The sequence below is a fragment of the Dipodomys spectabilis genome, unplaced genomic scaffold (assembly GCF_019054845.1).
Source record: "Dipodomys spectabilis isolate Male_0828 unplaced genomic scaffold, ASM1905484v1 ptg000365l, whole genome shotgun sequence".
NCBI lineage: Eukaryota > Metazoa > Chordata > Mammalia > Rodentia > Heteromyidae > Dipodomys > Dipodomys spectabilis.
The window spans coordinates 16610238-16629689 of NW_024871042.1; the positions used below are offsets into that span (position 1 = coordinate 16610238).

A 19452-nucleotide genomic window follows, 5' to 3' on the forward strand; every position below is an offset into this window, starting at 1 on the left:
TTCTAGCTCAGAAATGTTCCAGTTAAATGTGTTACTGATGTTCCCATGATTTCTGCAAGGTGTTCAGCCAGTATAGTTATGGGGAACAAATAGGCAGTCAAACATTGGGAGCTGTATTTACTTACCTGCTAAAAAGCTTAGAGGAGACCCAGAAATGTAAAATGATAATTATAAACTATTGAAATGTACACACAGGAACAATACTAAAGAAATACAGACGAGAGTGAATAACACTGCCTGGGGTTTGATTGAAACTGTTGTTGAGGAGATGAGAGTTGCATTCAGTCATGAAGAGATAAACATTGCTGACACTAACTCAGGTAGACAAGAGGCAAAGGAGGAAAACTCAGAGGGCTGAGGAAGCACAGTATTCACACAATTGCAAATATCTGAGATGTACAGAGTGAAAGGTGTAAATTGACATTATGTATATCTGCAGGTTCAACATCTACTCATCTACTGTTGCAAATAACTTTAGCTAGAAAACACTAAAAAGTCTCTGCCCGTACTAAACATGTACAGATTTTGTTTTTGTCCTTATTCATTCCCTAAACAATATAGCATCACAACTATTTACATAACATTTTATTAGGTATTATAAATAATCTAATGCTATAATTAATTAATCCAGTTAGCAGGAAGATTTGTACGGGTTGTATAGGAAAATATCATGCCATTTTATGTAAGAGCATTGAACATTGACAAATTGTGGGATGTGAGAGGTCCAAGAACCTATCTGTGGATACACACACACACACACACACACACACACACACACACACACACACACACACACACACACACACACACACACACACACACACAGAGTTACTTTCACAATCTATAATCAACTATGATTATATCATTATGGGAAATTCTTAATGCCTAAGTAAGAATTTGATTTATTTGATTTAAATATTTTTATTTAAATCATGTATAAATCATGGCCAAGGGAACTTCAAAAGACACAAAATTGTTTCAGTGATTGGCTTTAGCAAGTAATAGTCCAAAGTGGAGCACATATGGGAATGAAGCAGCTCCCGCAGGAGGGTTCTCAGATAAGAGGTATAGAAATGGAGTAAAAATGCCAGGGGGACCAGGGCACTGAAAGTTCATCTGAAGTTGACTCCCATAAATGTTCAGAAGTAAGATATGCTTGTTCCAATTCTTGCACTTAGTCAGAGAGCAAGGTATAAGCAGATTCCCTAAGAGAGCTCAGTGGGTGTGAATCAGCTAGTGGGAAAGATACAAATAAATCCTGAAAGAAGTGATGGTTTGTTCACCCACCAGGACCTGTCACTGGTGATGGCCCCTCTATAAAGATAAGAGACATTTGTCTCTCCAGTGTGGTGAATGTTTCTGAATCCCCAGGTTGTAAAACCATCCCTATGGTATTGATATCTTGACTCCTTTAGTTATAATAAAGGGAGTTATATCCTTTGATTTTTCAGTATGCCATCACTAGCCTTTTGATAAGGAGATAGCAATCTATCATCTTATATCTGATATCCCAGGAAGAAAGAATAACAAGCTAAAAATAATGATCCAAGGAAGAGAGAGGAACATGGCAATAGGCACTGAAGTGTTTTATAGGTAATATTGAAATTAGTGCAGTCACTTGATTATTAGGTAGAAGAAAGTAAAAAAAATCCATTTGTGTCATGTCAAAAGTTTCAATTCTTGAAAAGGCCTCAGTGTGAACAGACTCAAAAAACTTCAAAGTCTGGTGTTTGCTAAGCCACACAAGCCTATCAGTTTTTGAAACTCAATTCAGAAAGGATAGATAAGAGAAAGGGGAATTGAGACATAAACAAAAGCTATCTACCTAGCCATAAAAGTAAGGTATGAACGTTTAGGCTGCTAGCACTAAAAACAAACAAGGTAAGATGCATGTAACAACTATAGTCCTAAGTCCCAGATATATGGCATTGTAATTAGTCTGTATAGCAATGTTGTATTATTACATCTGTGGAAGCCGGTCTAAGTCTAATGACTAAGCATTGTCTTCTGCATCCAAGGACATGTGTCTTCCTGTCAAGCATTAGCAAGCTCAGCTGTGAGATGTGACTTCCCAGTGGAAAGGACATTTCCTGAGTAGAAACATTTCCCTTCGAGGAGAGAAGAAAAAGGAAGCAAGATTGACTCTTCCTTAGATGGCAGACTTGGCAGAGATTCAAATCCTGAATGTCAAAGGAAGACTCAACTCCTGACTCGCCCTGATTCCTTCCTTTGAGTGGCAAGACCATCTGCCAGCTGCTGTACCATTTGCCAAAGGCTTACTGCTGGCCACCTCTGGACAACAATTCAGCCAACACTGTGCTTCCGCTCCCCTTTTAGGAGAGAAGTACCTAATACTCCAAAGCATACTTCATAGCCTCCTGTGGATTCGAATATGGCTGTTTCCTAGGGAGCATATTCCTGCTTGGCTCTTTTCCTTTCGCTTGCTTCCCTCTAAGTGCTTTTTGTTTACTAGAAAATTCTCCATGATAAAAATCATCTGTACCTGTATTCCTGTCTTAAGATCTGCTTCTAGGAAACTCAATCTAAGAAAAATATGATAAAAACAGTATGGCTATGTTAATGTAAACTGACAAGTCAAATTTTTATCCAAAAAAGAAAATACACTATGCAGCCACAACATGCATAATCCTAAAAATACTGACAGGAAAAGAGATACTTAGGTTTTTATTAGGTTTGAAGACAAATGTGATAGTCCAAGAGAGGGAAGTTAGGCAGTAATTATCTGGGACAACTACATCACACAGCAAGACAGACTACTAATTATACATGTTTTCCTCTGAAATTGTATAATAGCAACACAGCATTTGTACCATATCATATTACTTGTATGTCATTAAGTCAGTATCCTTGCAAACATTATGTCTCAGATCCTCAGTTTCCCTATGGAAAAGATGAATTGAAGAATTTCTTTCTGAGTTGGGTGCTGGTGGCTCACACCTGTAATCCTAGCTACTCAGGAGGCTGAGATTTGAGGATCATGGTTCAAAGCCAGTCTGGGCAGGAAAGTCCGTGAGACTCTTATCTCCAATAAACCACCAGAAAACCGGAAATGGTGCTGTGGCTCAAGCGATAGAGCACTTGCCTTGAGCTGAAGAGATGATGTTAAGTGAAATGAACCCCAAGATAGGGACACAAATGGTTTTTTCTTCATTGCTATTGTTTTTGATGTATTTATAATGTACTATGTGATTTTTTTTTGTTTCTTTGGTATGTTCCTCCCCCATGTATAACCCCTGTTTTCATTGTATTTGATTCCCTGCATCTTGTATATATACATTTTTCTAATTTGGGGAAGGGAAGGGAAAAAATAAAATGTTTAAATAGGGATACAGGTTGACCCCTTGTAACAATGAGATGTACAAGACACTATGTTGAAAATGAACTTTACAACTTTGACCGGGTAGGAGGAGGCGGGTGGTGGGAGGGGTAGGGAAGGAGTTGTTAGGGAGGTGGGGTAGGAAGGAATGGTAGGGGAAAAACAAAAGAGGAGGCATCAATGCTCAATAGGAAATGTACTCATTACCTTACTCATGTAACTGTAACCCCTCTGTACAGTATTTTTACAATAAAAATGTATTAAAAAATAAATTCTTTCTGAGTTGAGTGTGGTGGTGCCTATGGTACCATGTACTTTGGAAGCAAAGATAGGATGATCATGGTTTAAAGACAAATAAAATTAGTACAAGGGAGCATATTTGTAAAACAAACTACAACCAAGAGGGCTAGGGGTGTGTTTTGAGTGCTACAGCTTTCGCCTGCTGGGGATTCAATCTCTAAAACTGAGGTGGGGGAGTCAGGGGAAACAAACTAGTCTTCTTCCTATAACATCATGAATATTAATTGAAAGTCTCCTACAATGCAATTAGCACAGTACTTGGCTCTCTCTTCCAAATATTAATTTCCTTCCACTTTCCTACCTTGTCACCACTAATTAGTATTACTTCCTAAAGTACTGGCCACATTGTACTTTGATGAGTTCTGAGATTTAATCTAAGTTTATTCTTTCATCATTGCTCAAGATGATAAGATTGATGTAACGCCCTCCCGGGCTTCTCAAAACAAAGTATAAAAAATTGATGGGATCAACTCAGTTACTATAGTGGTCACCTGCTTTTTCCTGTCAGCATCCTTTTATTTTGTTTGTTAATAGCACATTGATTTTCCTCTTGGAAACAGCTTTTCTGTATTTCTGAGTTTTATTGAAGACCCTTTCCTAGCCAACAGTTGGGCAGCTTCAGATTCATTTCCTGAAAACCCATGTCTTGAGCAACCTCCAAATAGAAAGTATTTAATTAATCTTTATCATTATTGTGATAGTCTCAAGGGAATCGTCATCATTTCCATTAATCTTTCAAATTTAGCTCTTCTGTGAGAGGGTTTTTAGTTCTCATTTGACATATCTACCGAGTTATTTCTGATTTTCTTTTGTGCCTGTATCAGGCCTCATGCTCTCCCAAGCTCTCCCAGCTTTCTTTCTCTTGGCTCTCTACTATGCTTCCAGAATAGCATCTTGCTGGTTTGTTGAAGGTTGAATTTTTCTAATTTCTCTACCCTTTCTGACCTTGAACCTTTATCTTCCTAGTCTTAGGTTCCTGCGTAGCTAGGATTACAAGTGTGAGCCACTGGTACTTGGCCATAAGTTGCTGTTATTGCTTTGTTAATCAAGGATAGTCTCTGTCAGCTACTACCTTGGGACTCTACACACATGACTCCAAAATAAAAGCATGGTCAATTTAAATATCCTTAAGAGATGGACTTCAACTACATTGAAAAATGTTAACAGTCTAATGTAAAGGCAAATAGAGAATTCTCACTTCTATTTGAAAAAGGTCAATACTAATATATGTTTGATTTGCACAGTCACTTTTCAACTCTACAACCAGGGATTGCATACCTTAATTATGATAGAATATAAGATGTGTCAGAACTTCTGATACAGATGAATTTCTATGAAACTAATAGTGCACTATTCCACAGATTATGTCTTGGTATATGCTGTTAGTCTGTCAAATGGAAACTAATACTGTATAGCAAGTGACATAGCATATCAGGATGATTACCACAGTTCCAGAAAGACCCTCCACCCAACCCTCCCATGTCATCAACGTTCTGTCCCAACCTGGACTACATGAAAATATACTTAAACAGACAAGGAGGGAATTAGAGGCCCTGTGGCGCTCTTAGCAGGATGGATCCTGGCCCAGGGAAAAACAGGTAGCCCACAGTTTCCACATAGGTGACTCAGAGCTCCAGATTCTCTCTAGCCAATCCTTCATGTCCCTGTCTGTGTTAGAAAAGCTGTTTTAGGTGAAGGCCATTTATTTCAAACTCCTTCATTACTAAGCAAATATTTGCTGCATAGTTGCTATGTGCAAGGTATACTGCAAGCCTCAGATAACGCCAGGGCTGACAAAAACAACAAATATTCCTACTCTGTATTTTAGAGTAGAGTAGATAGTCAACAATCACGAAAGTGAATAAACTAGATGATTTCAGATAGTGATAAACTTACTTACCCTGAAGTCAGTAAATAAAGAGATAGTAGAGTGGGAATGGCCAGGTGGCAAGAATGGATGGTCATTTATACAGTAAAGATACTTGCTCAACCATGTTCACTGTTGCACTATTTATCATAATCAAGTTATGGAAAGAGCCCAGATGCCCAAATAGATTTGAAAATGTGATATGTATACACACAATGGAATTTTACTAATCCATTTGTAAGATATTATACCATTTGCAGAGATATGGATGTATCTGGAAAACATTATTCTAATTGAAGTAAGTCAAGCTCAGAGAGACAAAGGATACAAGTTTTCTCTATATTAGAGCTAATTTATAAATATATATGTAAACATATACAAGGTCATGTGCAGATATACACAAACACATTAACTAAAGTATTTCAGGGTAGAATTCCAATGGTGTAACTCCTTTGAACAACTAACCTAACAAAGTGAATACCTAATAGCCGCAAGGTGAGGTGTTTGGGAAGGGAGAGAAGGAAAAGGAAGTGTGGTAGACAAATGAAGAGAGAAACAGTAAAAGAATGTAGTCTTAATAGTAAATGTACATATGTGAAAATGGAACTAGGAAAGTTGAGGGGCTAGTTAGGGTTGGGAGAGATGTGAAAAAACAATGAAGTGGTAACACTGATCGAATAGCATTGTACTCACAAACTGACATGTTAAAGTAAAAGCCCTTTGTACAACTACTTAATAACAATAATAATTAAAAAAAAACAAGGGATGGTCAGATTTCACTTGGGCTATTAGGGAAGACCTCTCTGGGATATAATCTTTTCTCCCTACAAAGGGTATCAAGGCCTGTACGAACTTATGTACATTTTGTGGGAAGAGAAGAGGTCACTAAAACAAACCTACATGATGCTAATTATTCCACTGCCTTGTCCCAGTGCTCCACATCTATTTGGAACAGAGAAATTCAGGGTTTCTCAGAAACAAAAACAAAAACAAAAACAAACTGCAGTAAAATCTCCCTAAATGCCACACATTTTATCTGGGTAGTGGTGTGCTTTGTAAACATGAAAGATAGAATGACTCTGCTACCTGAAACCTTTGTTCCTTGAGTAGAAACCACTCTCTTTTTCTCTCCCTTTGGCATATTGATTATTCATTAATCCAACCAAACAAAGCATTAATTAATCTCCATGGTTCAATGAAGAATAAATTACCGCACTTTAAAATAGACCTTATCCAATATTACAAATTGGAGGAAACATTCTACCTTCTCTCTCTCTTGTGCTCTCCAGTCTGTTTTCCTAACACGATATCCAAAGTGTGCGGTTGGAAGCTTGACTTGATTTCCACAATATTTCCTATTCTACCTCCATCCTTAGACCTTAGTCCCTGGAAGAAATTTCTTGCTTTCCACAAACTTACTTTAACTATTTCCAAACATATAAACAACACTATGTTTTCTTACAGAAAGCGTTTTCAGATACATCGCTTATCTGAAACAACCTTTCTCTATGTAGAAAATGGTTTTAACAACAAGTGTTTCACAAATGAAAATAAGGCATCAGTCACACATTCAGGCATTTCTATAATTGCCTGGTTATTTCCCCTGGCACATGGAAACAGCTCTTACCTATCGTGGCAGTCAGTCAGGATGCCTCCTTGTTCTACAAAACATGTATAAAGAGTCTCTCTGAGCTTCCTCAGGGGAAAAGCTATTTTCTAAAGTCATTATTTATTTTTGTCCTAAATTGAGTTTTTCAGAGCTATAAAAGAAATCCAATGTCAAATTCTCAAAATGGATTAAGGGTTAGGAATCTTTACACTTGTAAAGAAAACGCTTCCGTTTGAAATGTCAATATCTAGGAGATGATTTCCCTTCTGTGACCCCTCAGTTTTTGCTGCAAATATACCTGTTTAGAAATATGCAGCTACTTCATCATTCTCAGTCGACATCTCTATAGAAACATCACAATAGAGGAGTAGAGATCCCTGGCCTTGGTTTTATGTAAGTTTACCTTTGCTGTAAAAGGTTGTAAGATAATAATCACTCCTGTGCTTCTCTTGGAAAATAGATGAGAAACAATTTCACGAGTGAAATTTAAAAGAATAAATTTATTAAAAAAAAACAGATCTTTTCTAGAAAGATAAAAAATATAAACTTATATGACTTCCCAGCCGTTTAAGAGAGTATGTTTAGTATACATTTGTATAATATAGAATGAACATGGTAAAATATAATATCAAGAGACCCCTTTGTATTGTCAAAGGAAGTTAAAGAATATGTCCAGGCATTGTGAGAGAAAGGAAGGCCTCTCATCTGGAGAATATTCTTGTTCAAATCAGATAAACTTTAAGGTAATTACCAAATTTAGAATTATACATAACAATCAGCAAAACATTCCTAATGAGACAGTGATGCTAGCTCTGGATGCTTAGAGACCAGGTACCTTTGGCAAGATTATGCTTTCAAAGAGCCAAGCTGCTAATGGGACCCAAGGAAACTAGTAAAAGTATTGCTGATGCTGGCAGAGTCCCTCATGGCTCTCTTCTGATGAGACATCAGGTCATCTTGGGCTGTGTTCACAGCCACTGTGCCCCAGAGGCCAATATTCATTTAAAAGATAATACGTCACAAAGAGCCCCTCCCATCTGCATCTTTGTGCATGGATTGGCCTGGAACCAGATCACTGGGAGCTTTGTGAGGGGTTGGGGGTGAGGGTTGTTGCAAACTTCCATCTCCACATTTGGGAAATGGATATCAAACTCTGTCACTGCCTTACTTGTTTTTAGCAAAGAGTAAATGACAATGATTAAAAAGCACCTAGTAGAATATCTGTTATTATTAGTTTGGTTGTTTATTGGAGATCAGATTCTCATGGGCTTTTCTGCTGAAGCTGGCTTCATCACAATCATCAGATCTCAGCCTCCTGACTAGCAAGGATTGTCTTATTATATTTACATAATTATACCATACACTTTTCTAATAAGGAAGAATCTTTGAGTATGCTTAACTATACCATATGTTTTAAAAATATACAATGCTCCAACAGCCATCACAAGCATTCCTCAACAGCTAAAAGTTGCTTTCTTTAAAGCTCAAGTATTTTTATGATGACAAACAAAACCAAGGTACCAATGCTTTGATCCCTTTTTCAGCTCAGTATTGGTTAGATTGTCATTGTAGTCATGCCCCAGAAATCTCACTGGCATTTCCAACTTGGAGTGGAAGATTTTATGCAAGTGTATGCATCGCACATTGTGATGTACTCTTTGGGATGCAGATAACATACAAATGCAACAGCCCTAAAATTTACAGAACATTTGGAAGCCTGCATGATACCAAAATCCTCTGCAATATACACTCTCCATGTCTGGAATATCCTAAACTTCATTCTTGTCATTCGTCATGCTGGGCAGGCAAACCTCTGTTTTCTGATCTAATCAACTTCACAACAATTGCGAGGCCAACAGCTGTGTCAGAGCAATTGGAAAAAATAGATTTAGAACAAAGAGGAAGACCCGTCTCTCTGGGACATCTCCCTCTGGAACACAGGCTTGGTCTCAATGGAATGCATAAATATTTCATTCACTATTTTGTACTGCATTCCTCGCATGATTTATATGGCTGGCCCATACTCTTAAAAAGTACATTAACATCTCCCTTTAAAGGCATCTCCGCTAAGCCTGCCTCCTTTACTTAATGGTCCTGGGGGGGGCGGAGGGTTGCAGCCCTTAGGAGAATGTGTGGATTCTCCCCCCTCCCCCCACAACAACCACAGAACAGCTACTAGCTGTGAGACTCTTGGCTTGGTGTTTCTTCCACTTGTGATATTTGAGAGGGGTGGTGATAGCTCTGGACAACTGTCTTGAAACAGTGGGAGATACTGCAAAGAGAAATGGAGGAACAGGCCGACAGAGGAAGGGCAAAAAGAAGACAGCAGAGAGGAGTGTGTGTGTGTGTGTGTGTGTGTGTATGCCCACACACGCACACCACGCACCCATGCACACATGCATACACGCCTCCACACACTGGGTTGCAATGTCACAAGTGGACCAGGATTCCAAGGCCAGTGTGGAAGGATCAGTATGGTCCCCTTCAGACACGAATGTCTGTTACAATTAGACGAAAAGGGGATTGTAGTAAATGTAAGATGACTATGATCTCTGTCTGTGGCATTCTCTATTTAATGGTGGCCATATTGAAAATCAGTAGTAAGCACTAAAAATGAAGTTGTGCTTCTCAGCGATTTCATTTGTTCTCATCCAGTGAGATCTTTCTCCATGGAACTGGAAGGTCAGTGGCCCTCCTGCCCACTCTTTTCCATCCTACACCCTCACAGAGGGTGACATATATTCCAGCATATTCTCAGGGTCAGATTCTGCAAGCTCCATCTGGCTGAAGATTAGAAGCAAGGAGTCGGAAAGAGTGGATTCTTTTATCCTTTGTCTCCAGACAGGAGTCCTTCTAATTTTCCATTGTTATGTTTACTTTGTTCTTTTACTTTGTTTCTTCTTTTGCATTATAACTTGTTCCATTGATCTCAGAGCGATGATGAATTCATCCTGGCAGTCACCCTTCAGTTTTTTCATCCTGGAAGTCAACCTTCAGTTTTTTCATAATCCCCTGTTTTCCTTTTACTACCTGTGTAAACAATTTCCTGCACCAAATTGGTTTTTGTTGTTTAGTTTACTTTAAAAAAATCAGCATAGATTCGGTCTTCGACCTCTCTTCCCCCATGAGGCCCTCTATAAGAGCTGAGGTGTAAAGGACCGGCAATGAACAGCTCAAGTTGGGTACTGGTGGCTCAAATCTGTAATCCTAGTTATTGAGAAGACTGAGACCTGAAGATTGCAGTTTGAAACCAGACATAGAAGACAGGGAAGTTTGTGAGACTTTTAACTCCAACAAGCCATTAACACACACACACACACACACACACAGCTGTAAAATAAAGACAAAGAATATTCTGAACAGAAAGTGAAGCTTATGCCCCTTGAATAGGGAGGAAGAACACAGCAAAGGTCCAAGGTGAAGGTCATGGAGCTTAGAGTTCACAGTCTGAAGATCTCAGTGAGATTAAAGGCATTTAAGAGTTTTAAATAGAAGTAGAGAGAATGGTTTTGTTTTGGTTTGTTTCTGTTTGTCTTAGGGGAAAGTATTTCAGGGATTTTTAGTTTTACTTTGGACTTAGGATCTTCTGCTTGGTAGGCAGGTAATCTACCATTTGCACCACATTTAAGCCTATTTTTACTTTTTCCTTGCCTGTGTTGTGATTTTTACTTATTTTTGACCATTTGTACTCTTTTAAGTTACTTTTCAGATAAGAGTCTCACAGTTTCGCCCAATGCAGTTTCCGAGTGAGGTTCCTCTTTTCTATATATCTGCATAGCTTGCATCACAGACATATGGTGCCATGCCTGAGAGGGAGCATGTTTTAATTTACAGTTTTAGAAGATCACTCTGACTATCTTTTCTTTTGAGGGAGAGGAAAGGGATGTCAGGTGGCTGGAGATGGGACAATGTGATAGCTCTGGAGAAGGTGCCAAATATAATGTGCAAAGACAGCAGATAAGATTGTTGATGAACAGAATGTCAGTGTAAGGATAAGAAAGAAGAAAAGACAAATGTGGTTTTTGGTGAAACAATGAATAAACCAAAGTCACTCTCAATCTGTTTCCATGGTCATGATTGTCCCTAGTGAACTTTCTTTTTCTTGAGAAGTAGTCACTCCCAAATGTAAAAATAGTTCTTTTTTTGCCAACATTTCATTTAATAGCTATATAAACAGCCATATTTTTTTCATGTACATTCAGTAATTTTAATATGTTGCTACTCTACACTCAATACAAATATTTTTGTGGAAGCATTAGAAAGGATAAAAGCAGACATAATACGTCCCCTCTAGGAATAAGGACATTGTCCTATAGAGCCACTCTACTGTTTTTTAATCCGAAGAATGACAATAAGGTTATACTGTCATCTAATATCCAGTCCCTATTCAAATGGCTCCATTTGTCTGGCCAATAATATTTCTAATGACCTTTAGAACATTAAAAGAAAAGCTAACCCCTTTATACAACTACCTAAAGATATTTTAAAAAAAAGAAAAAGAAAAAGAATCACATGGGTAAAAATTTGGTCCAATATTGACTTCTTAAAAAAAAAAAAGATATTCAGTATCCACAGAATAATTTTTTTTTTTTTGGTCGATCGTGGGGCTTGAACTCTGGGCTTGGGCGCTGTCCCTGCGCTCTTCAGCTCAAGGCGAGTGCTCTACCACTTGAGCCAAAGCGCAACTTCCAGTTTTCTGGTGGTTTATTGGAGATAAGAGTTTCACAGACTTTCCTGCCCAGGCTGGCTTTGAACCGTGATCCTCAGATCTCAGCCTCCTGAGTAGCTAGGATTACAGGCCTGCGCCCGGCTAATCATTGCTTTTACATATGTTTTCATTTCAATATTTGTTTTTGATAGTGGTAATGGGTAGCGGAGCTCCAGGCCTTACACTTAGTAGGTGGGCACTCTAATATTTGGGCCATTTTTCAACATTTCTAAAAAACAGTTGAAACATTTTTTTCATAGCCAGTTAAACTGTTCTTCCATGATCATTTGTGTAACTGTTTCTTTGAGACTGGGTTCATGATACAGTTGGTAGGATTACTACACAGGTTATACTGCACCCTTCTTAATGCATCACTTCAGTAGACATGTACGTTTTTTGGATTTGATTGTGGGTGACATTAAGTTTGATCACTTAGTAAGATGGTGAAATTTGGCTTTAATAATCATAGCTTTTAAGAGCTTTTGTCTACTCTTATTAGTTATCATCCTTAGCCAATTCAATAAATTAGAGACTTTATTTAAAATAAGCAGACAGAATGCTAGAGAAAGACACACTGTCCGCATTTCCCTTGACAAGAATGGAAGAGGCACTTGAACCTGTCAACAAGCATACAATTAAGCCACTGCATCTACATTGTGACATCTGACCATCGCATTTTTATTTTTTTTAATGCACATTGCCTATAAGAACTTTGTGTTCAAGGTAAAAGAGCATTCTGAAAATATATAAAGCCAGTAGTAATGATAGTAAAAGAAGAAAATGGGTGTATTGCTCATTTTAAACAAGCAACTATAGCCAGTTTCCATTACCAATAACTCGTAGAAGAGTTTGAATGTAGTAGGAGCAGAAAATAAAATACAGTCTGCATTTAAATGGTTACAAAAAGTGCATTCTCCTGTGCCTAGTGCTCATCAACTGTTTTTGGAATAAAGGCTAATTCTAGAAAAGATATCTCATATATAACGAGCAAATATTTATGCCACACCATATGCTAGATATTCTTGTACCTGTTGTCTCCATTTGTCCTCAAAAATCTTTCTATTTTTTATATGGAGTAATAATGTAGGCTCAGGAAATTTCTGTAAGCTTCAATAGATTTTGAAGTTATTATGTTTCAGTTTATCATTTGAATAGGTATCTATATTACTTTTAACTGTAAGTCATAACTTGCAGCTTCACAGAACATATCTTTAGGGATAAGTTTCAGTTATACTTTTCCTTGATTACAATCATGAAAGAGAATGGGATAAATTAAGAAATGAATTGGAATACAGAAACACTTCATAGTTATCTCATCCTTCAGGGAAAAATGGGTAAAGAAGGAGGTATTTCTTCTTTCTGTTCAACTATAATGCTTTCTGAAAACAACAAATAATTCATGAGGATTTTAATACAACACTCTGGTTAAAAATCTCACTATAGGCCCGGCGCTGGTGGCTCACGCCTGTAATCCTAGCTATTCAGGAGGCTGAGATCTGAGGATCGCGGTTCAAAGCCAGCCCGGGCAGGAGAGACCGTGAGACTCCTATCTCCAATAAACCACCAGAAAACCGGAAGTGGCGCTGTAGCTCAAGTGGTAGAGCGCTCGCCTTGAGCTGAAGAGCTGAGGGACAGCGCCCAGGCCCAGAGTTCAAGCCCCACGACCGACAAAAAAAAAAAATCTCACTATAAGGGCTGGGAAGGTGGCTCAGTGGTAGAGCACTTGCCTTGCACGCCTGAGGCCCTGGGTTCGATTCCTCAACACCACATAAGCAGAAAAAAAAAGCCAGAAGTGGCGCTGTGGCTCAAGTAGTAGAGCACTAGCCTTGAGCTGAAGAGCTGAGGGACAGTGCGCAGGCCCGGAGTTCAGGTCCATGACTGGACCCCCCCCCAAAAAAAAAAAACTCACTATAAATTAAAATAAATTTTTTCCCTATAATTTTTAATTCATGAAAGCAGTCCTTGAACATTTGTTGGTAATATTAAGGTTATTGAATAGCTAAGTAATATATTTTTTTTTTTAAAATTTTATTTTATTTTATTTGAGAACATACTGTACAGAGGGGTTACAATTACATGGGCAGGATAATGCATACATTTCTTACCAAGCATTGCAGCCTCCTCCTTTGTTTACCCTTCACCTCCCTTCCCAGCCTCCCCCCTCCCTCCCACCCAATCATACCCCCCCCCTCCCCCCCCCACCGACATTGTAAAGCTGGTTTTGACATGACATTTTGTACTTCTCATTGTTGCAACAGGTCCACCTGAATCCTTAAACGACTTGTTTGTCCCCGTCTCCTCCACATGTTATACTGACATCAAATATAGTGAAAGCAGGGGTTACACTGTGGGGGAGGGACATACAAAGCAACAAAGAAATAATCTTATAAATGCATTAGAAACACATGCATGAAAGAAACAAAAACATTAAAATACATATTTGAGGTTTTGTTTTCCTAACATCACATTATCTGACTTTTTCCGCTTGACTCATACCTATACTAGATATTGCAAATAAGGGAAACCATGGGACCTATGTTTCTTTGGGCCTGGCTTACTTCACTTAATATAATTTTTTCCAAGCCTTTCCATTTCCTAACAAATGGGGAAATGTCATTCTTTCTGATGGAGGCATAGAATTCCATTGTGTATATATACCACATCTTCTTGATCCATTCATCTACTGAGGGGCATCTGGGTTGGTTCCATGTCTTAGCTATGGTAAATAATGCTGCAATAAACATAGTTGTGCTGGTAGCTTTAGTGTGGCCTTGTTTGTGATCATTTGGGTAAATGCCCAAAAGTGGGATTGCTGGGTCGTTGGGGAGCTCTATGTGGAGTCTTTTGAGGAACCTCCATACTGCTTTCCAAAGTGGTTGAACAAGTTTACATTCCCACCAACAATGAAGTAAGGTTCCTTTCTGTCCACATCCCCTCCAGCATCTGTTGTTGTTAGAGTTCTTGATTTTTGCTGTTCTAACTGGAGTGAGGTGATATCTCAATGTTGTTTTGATTTGCATTTCTTTTATGGCTAGGGATGTTGAACATTTCTTCATGTGTCTATTGGCCATCCTTCTTTCTTCTTCAGAGAAGCTTCTCTTTAAGTCTTTCGCCCACTTACTTATTGGGCAGTTGTTTCTTTGAGGATTTGTTGTTGGGTGGTTTAATTTTTTGAGTTCCAAGTATATTTTAGATATGAGACCCTTGTCCGTTGTATGGCTAGTAAAGATCTTCTCCCAGTCCGTGGGCTTTCTATTGATCTTGCTAGCTATGTCATTTGCCCTGCAGAAGCTCTGCAACCTTATACAATCCCATTTGTCCAGCCTTTCTTTGATTTGTTGTGTTTCCAGGTCTCTATTCAGAAAATTTCGGCCTGAGCCAAGGAGACCCAGGGTTTCTCCTATTCCATCCTGTAATGTTTTCAGAGTGTCTGCTTTGAGTTCAAGGTCTTTGATCCATTTGGAGTTGATTCTGGTGCAGGGTGATATATAAGGATCTAGCTTTAGTTTTCTACATGTAGTTAACCAGTTTTGCCAGCACCATTTACTGAAGAGGCGGTCTGTCTTCCATTCTATTGTTTTAGCTCCTTTATCGAAGATTAGATGGCTATAGGTCTGTAGGTTCATTTCTGGGTTTTCAGTTCTATTCCATTGGTCCTGAGGTCTGTTCTTATGCCAATACCAAGCTGTTTTGATTACTATGGCTTTATAGTAGAGTTTGAAATTTGGTATTGATATTCCTCCAGCAGTATTCTTTCCGTTGAGGAGCGTTTTTGCTATTCGGGGTCTTTTATTGTTCCATATGAATTTTTGGATTGCCTCTTCTATTTCCTTGAAGAATGAGGGTGGAATTTTGATAGGTATTGCGTTGAATTTGTAGATAGCCTTGGGCAGTATTGCCATTTTCACGATGTTAATCTTTCCAATCCAGGAGCATGGGAGGTTTTGCCATTTTTTAAGTTCTGTGTTGATTTCCTTTTTCAAGATTTTAAAGTTTTCATCATAGAGGTCCTTCACTTCTTTAGTTAAGTTAATTCCTAGGTATTTTATTTTTTGTGAGGCTATTACAAATGGAGTTGCTTTCCTAATTTCAGCCACACTTTTCTCATTGTTGGCATACAGAAAAGCCATTGATTTTTGGGGGTTAATTTTATAACCTGCTACTTTGCCAAAGTTTTGAATCAGCTTGAGTAATTTGGGAGTGGAGTCTATGGGATTCTTTAAATACAAGATCATGTCATCTGCAAAGAGGGAGAGTTTTATTTCTTCTTTCCCTATTTGGATCCCCTTTATGTCTGCATCTTGTCTTATTGCTGTAGCTAGGCATTCTAATACTAGATTGAAGAGAAGTGGAGAGAGTGGGCATCCTTGTCTTGTTCCTGAGTTAAGAGGAAATGGCTTTAGTTTTTCACCATTGAGTATAATGCTGGCTGTAGGTTTGTCATATACAGCCTTTATTGTATTGAGGAATGTTCCATGGATTCCTAATTTTTCCAAAACCTTCATCATAAAGGGGTGTTGGATCTTGTCGAATGCTTTTTCTGCATCTATTGAGATAACCATGTGGTTCTTATTCTTGCTCCTGTTGATGTGATGAATAATATTAATTGATTTGCGTATATTGAACCAGCTTTGCATCCCTGAAATGAATCCTGTTTGATCGTGGTGTATGATTTTTTGGATGAATTGTTGAAGTCGATTGGCCAAAATTTTGTTGAGAAGTTTCGCATCAATGTTCATCAAAGAAATGGGTCTATAGTTCTCTTTCTTTGATGAGTCCCTACCTGGTTTTGGGATGAGGGTTATGATGGCTTCATAGAATGTGTTCGGTAGTGAGCTTTCTCTTTCAATTTCATTGAAGAGTTGGAGGAGAATTGGTGTGAGCTCTGCTTTGAAGGCCTTGTAAAATTCCGCTGTAAAACCATCTGGTCCTGGACTTTTCTTAGCTGGGAGGTCTCTTATTGCTGTTTCTATTTCAATGCTTGATATGGGCCTGTTAAGATAGTTTACCTCATCTTGGTTTAGTTTTGGCATGTCAATATTTGCTAGGAAGAGGTCCATTTCTGTCAAGTTCTCAAACTTATTAGCATAAAGTTTTGAGAAGTATTCCCTTATAATGTTCTGAATCTTGCTTGTTTCCGTGGTGATGTTTCCATTCTCATCTCTGAGTTTATTAATTTGGGTGTGTTCTCTTCTTTTTCTGATAAGATTTGCTAAGGGTCTGTCAATTTTGTTAAGTTTTTCGAAGAACCAACTCTTTGTTTTGTTGATTCTTTCTATAGTTTTTTTGGATTCTAATTCATTTAATTCTGATTTAATTTTGATTATTTCTTTCCGTCTACTGGATTGGGGTTTATCTTGCTGCTCTTTTTCAAGAAGGTTTAGATGTGTCATTAAATTGTTAGTTTCAGATCTCTCCAATTTGTTGATGTAGGAGCTCAGAGCTATAAACTTGCCTCTGAGTACTGCCTTTGCTGTGTCCCAGAGGAGCTGGTATTTTGTGTGTTCATTTTTGTTGAATAGCATGAACATTTGAATTTCCTTTCTAATCTCTTCCATGACCCACTCATGATTCAGCAGTGTGTTGTTCAGCCTCCATGTGATACCGGACTTTCTTTGGTGGCTTTTGGTGTTGAGTTCTAACTTTATTCCCTTGTGGTCAGAGAGAATGCAAGGTATAACTTCAATGTTTCTGAATTTAGACAAGTTTGCTTTGTGGCCTAAAATGTGGCCTAAAATGTGGTTCCATGTGCTGCTGAGAAAAACGTGTATTCTGATGCTGCTGGGTGAAATGTTCGGTAAATGTCTGTTAAGTCTAGTTGATCTATGCAGCTGTTTAGATCTGCGGTTTCTCTGTTGAGTTTTTGCCGAGTTGATCTATCTAGTGGGGAGAGTGGTGTGTTAAAATCCCCAACGATTCTATGTGGGATTTGAGGGAAAGTAGTGTTTCTTTGATAAATTTGGGTGCTCCATTGTTTGGCGAATAGATATTTAGAATTGTAATATCCTCCTGAAGGAGAGATCCTTTAATTAGTATGTAGCGACCTTCTTTATCTCTTTTCACGAATTTTAATTTGAAGTCTATTTTATCTGATATTAGGATTGCAACTCCCGCCTGTTTATGCGGTCCGTTTGCTTGGTAGATTTTGTTCCAGCCTTTAACATTGAAAATGTGTTTGTTTTTACGGGCAAGATGTGACTCCTGCAGGCAGCAGATAGAAGGGTCTTGTTTTTTAATCCAACTAGACAGTCTATGTCGCTTAATTGGAGAGTTCAGTCCGTTAACATTAAGAGATAGGACTGAGAGGTATTTGGGAGTTCCTGCCATGTTATCTACCTTCTTGGGGGCTCCGAAAACTGGGTTCTTCCTATGGTTCTTGGATTCTCAGTTTGGGTGCAGTTTCTTGGCCTTTATTGCGGTCTTGTTGGTTTTCTATGTGTAGGACATCTTTAAGAATCTTTTGTAGGGCTGGTTTGGTGGAGATGTATTGTTTCAATTTTTCTTTGCTATGGAAGGTTTTTATTTGGCCTTCAGTTATGAAGGAGAGTTTAGCTGGGTACAGTATTCTTGGTTGATAGTTGTTTGTTTTTAGGGCATGGCATACATCATTCCAGGCTCTTCTTGTTTTGATTGTCTCTGCTGAGAAATCTGAGGTGATTCTAATTGGTTTCCCTTTATAAGTGATTACCCTTTTCTCCCTGACAGCTTTAAGGATCTTTTCCTTGTTCTGAGTTGATCCTGTGTGGATTATAATGTGACGGTGGGATGTCCTATTCTGGTCTGGTCTATTTGGGGTTCTAAAGGCTTCTTGTATCTGGACAGGCCTATCTTTTTGCATGTTTGGGAAGTTCTCTGCTAGGATCCTGTTAAACAGATTTCCTAGACCATTAACTTCTGTTTCTAGGTGTTCCTCTACACCCATTATCCTTAGATTAGGCCTTCTGATGGTGTCTTCCAGGTGTTGGATAGATCTATCATATTTCTTGGACTTGTCTTGGATGGTTGTATGTTCTTTCTCTATAATATCTAGGCTGTCTTCAATCCCTGAGATTCGATCTTCTGCATGGTCTAAGCTGCTGTCAAGACTCTCTACTTTGTTTTTTATCTCTTTTCCTTCTAGTTGGTCAGCTTTGATGGCTTCAAGTTCTTTGTTGAAGCTCTGTTTTAGGTCTTGTATGAATTTCTTTACTTCCTTAATTTGGTGTTCAGTGTTTGTCCTCAAATCACTTAGGTGATTGGTTATGGTTTCTTTGGGCTCCCATTCCTTCTGTTGGGTTCCATTCAGCATTCCCTTTGTGGTCTCCCTGACTTCCTTCAGCTCTTTTTTAATGGATTCCATGAATGCCTTTAGTGATCTTTGTGTGTTCTCTACCTGGTCTCTCAATTCCTGTATTACTCTTTGATTAGCTTCCTCCTGTTCGTGGGATTCCTGCAGATCTCTTTGAGTGTTCTCAGCCTGCTCACGCCATTCCTCCCTTTCTCTTTGAGTATTCTCAAGTTGTTCACGCAAATCCTGTATCAGTTTTTGAGTAGCTTCCTCACGCTTATGATATTCCTGTATAAACTTCTGGGATGCCTCCTCTCTCTCCCTATCACGCTCATACAGAGTCCTTTGTACGTTGTCAAACTTT

General features: G+C 38.5%; 1 non-coding gene across 1 annotated transcript; it reads left to right on the forward strand.

The window, feature by feature from the left end:
- Positions 1-12375: 12375 nt before the first annotated feature.
- LOC122096172 lies at positions 12376-12500 on the forward strand. The gene has a single exon (XR_006145264.1). It is a non-coding gene; the product is annotated as a U6atac minor spliceosomal RNA (small nuclear RNA).
- Positions 12501-19452: the final 6952 nt, after the last annotated feature.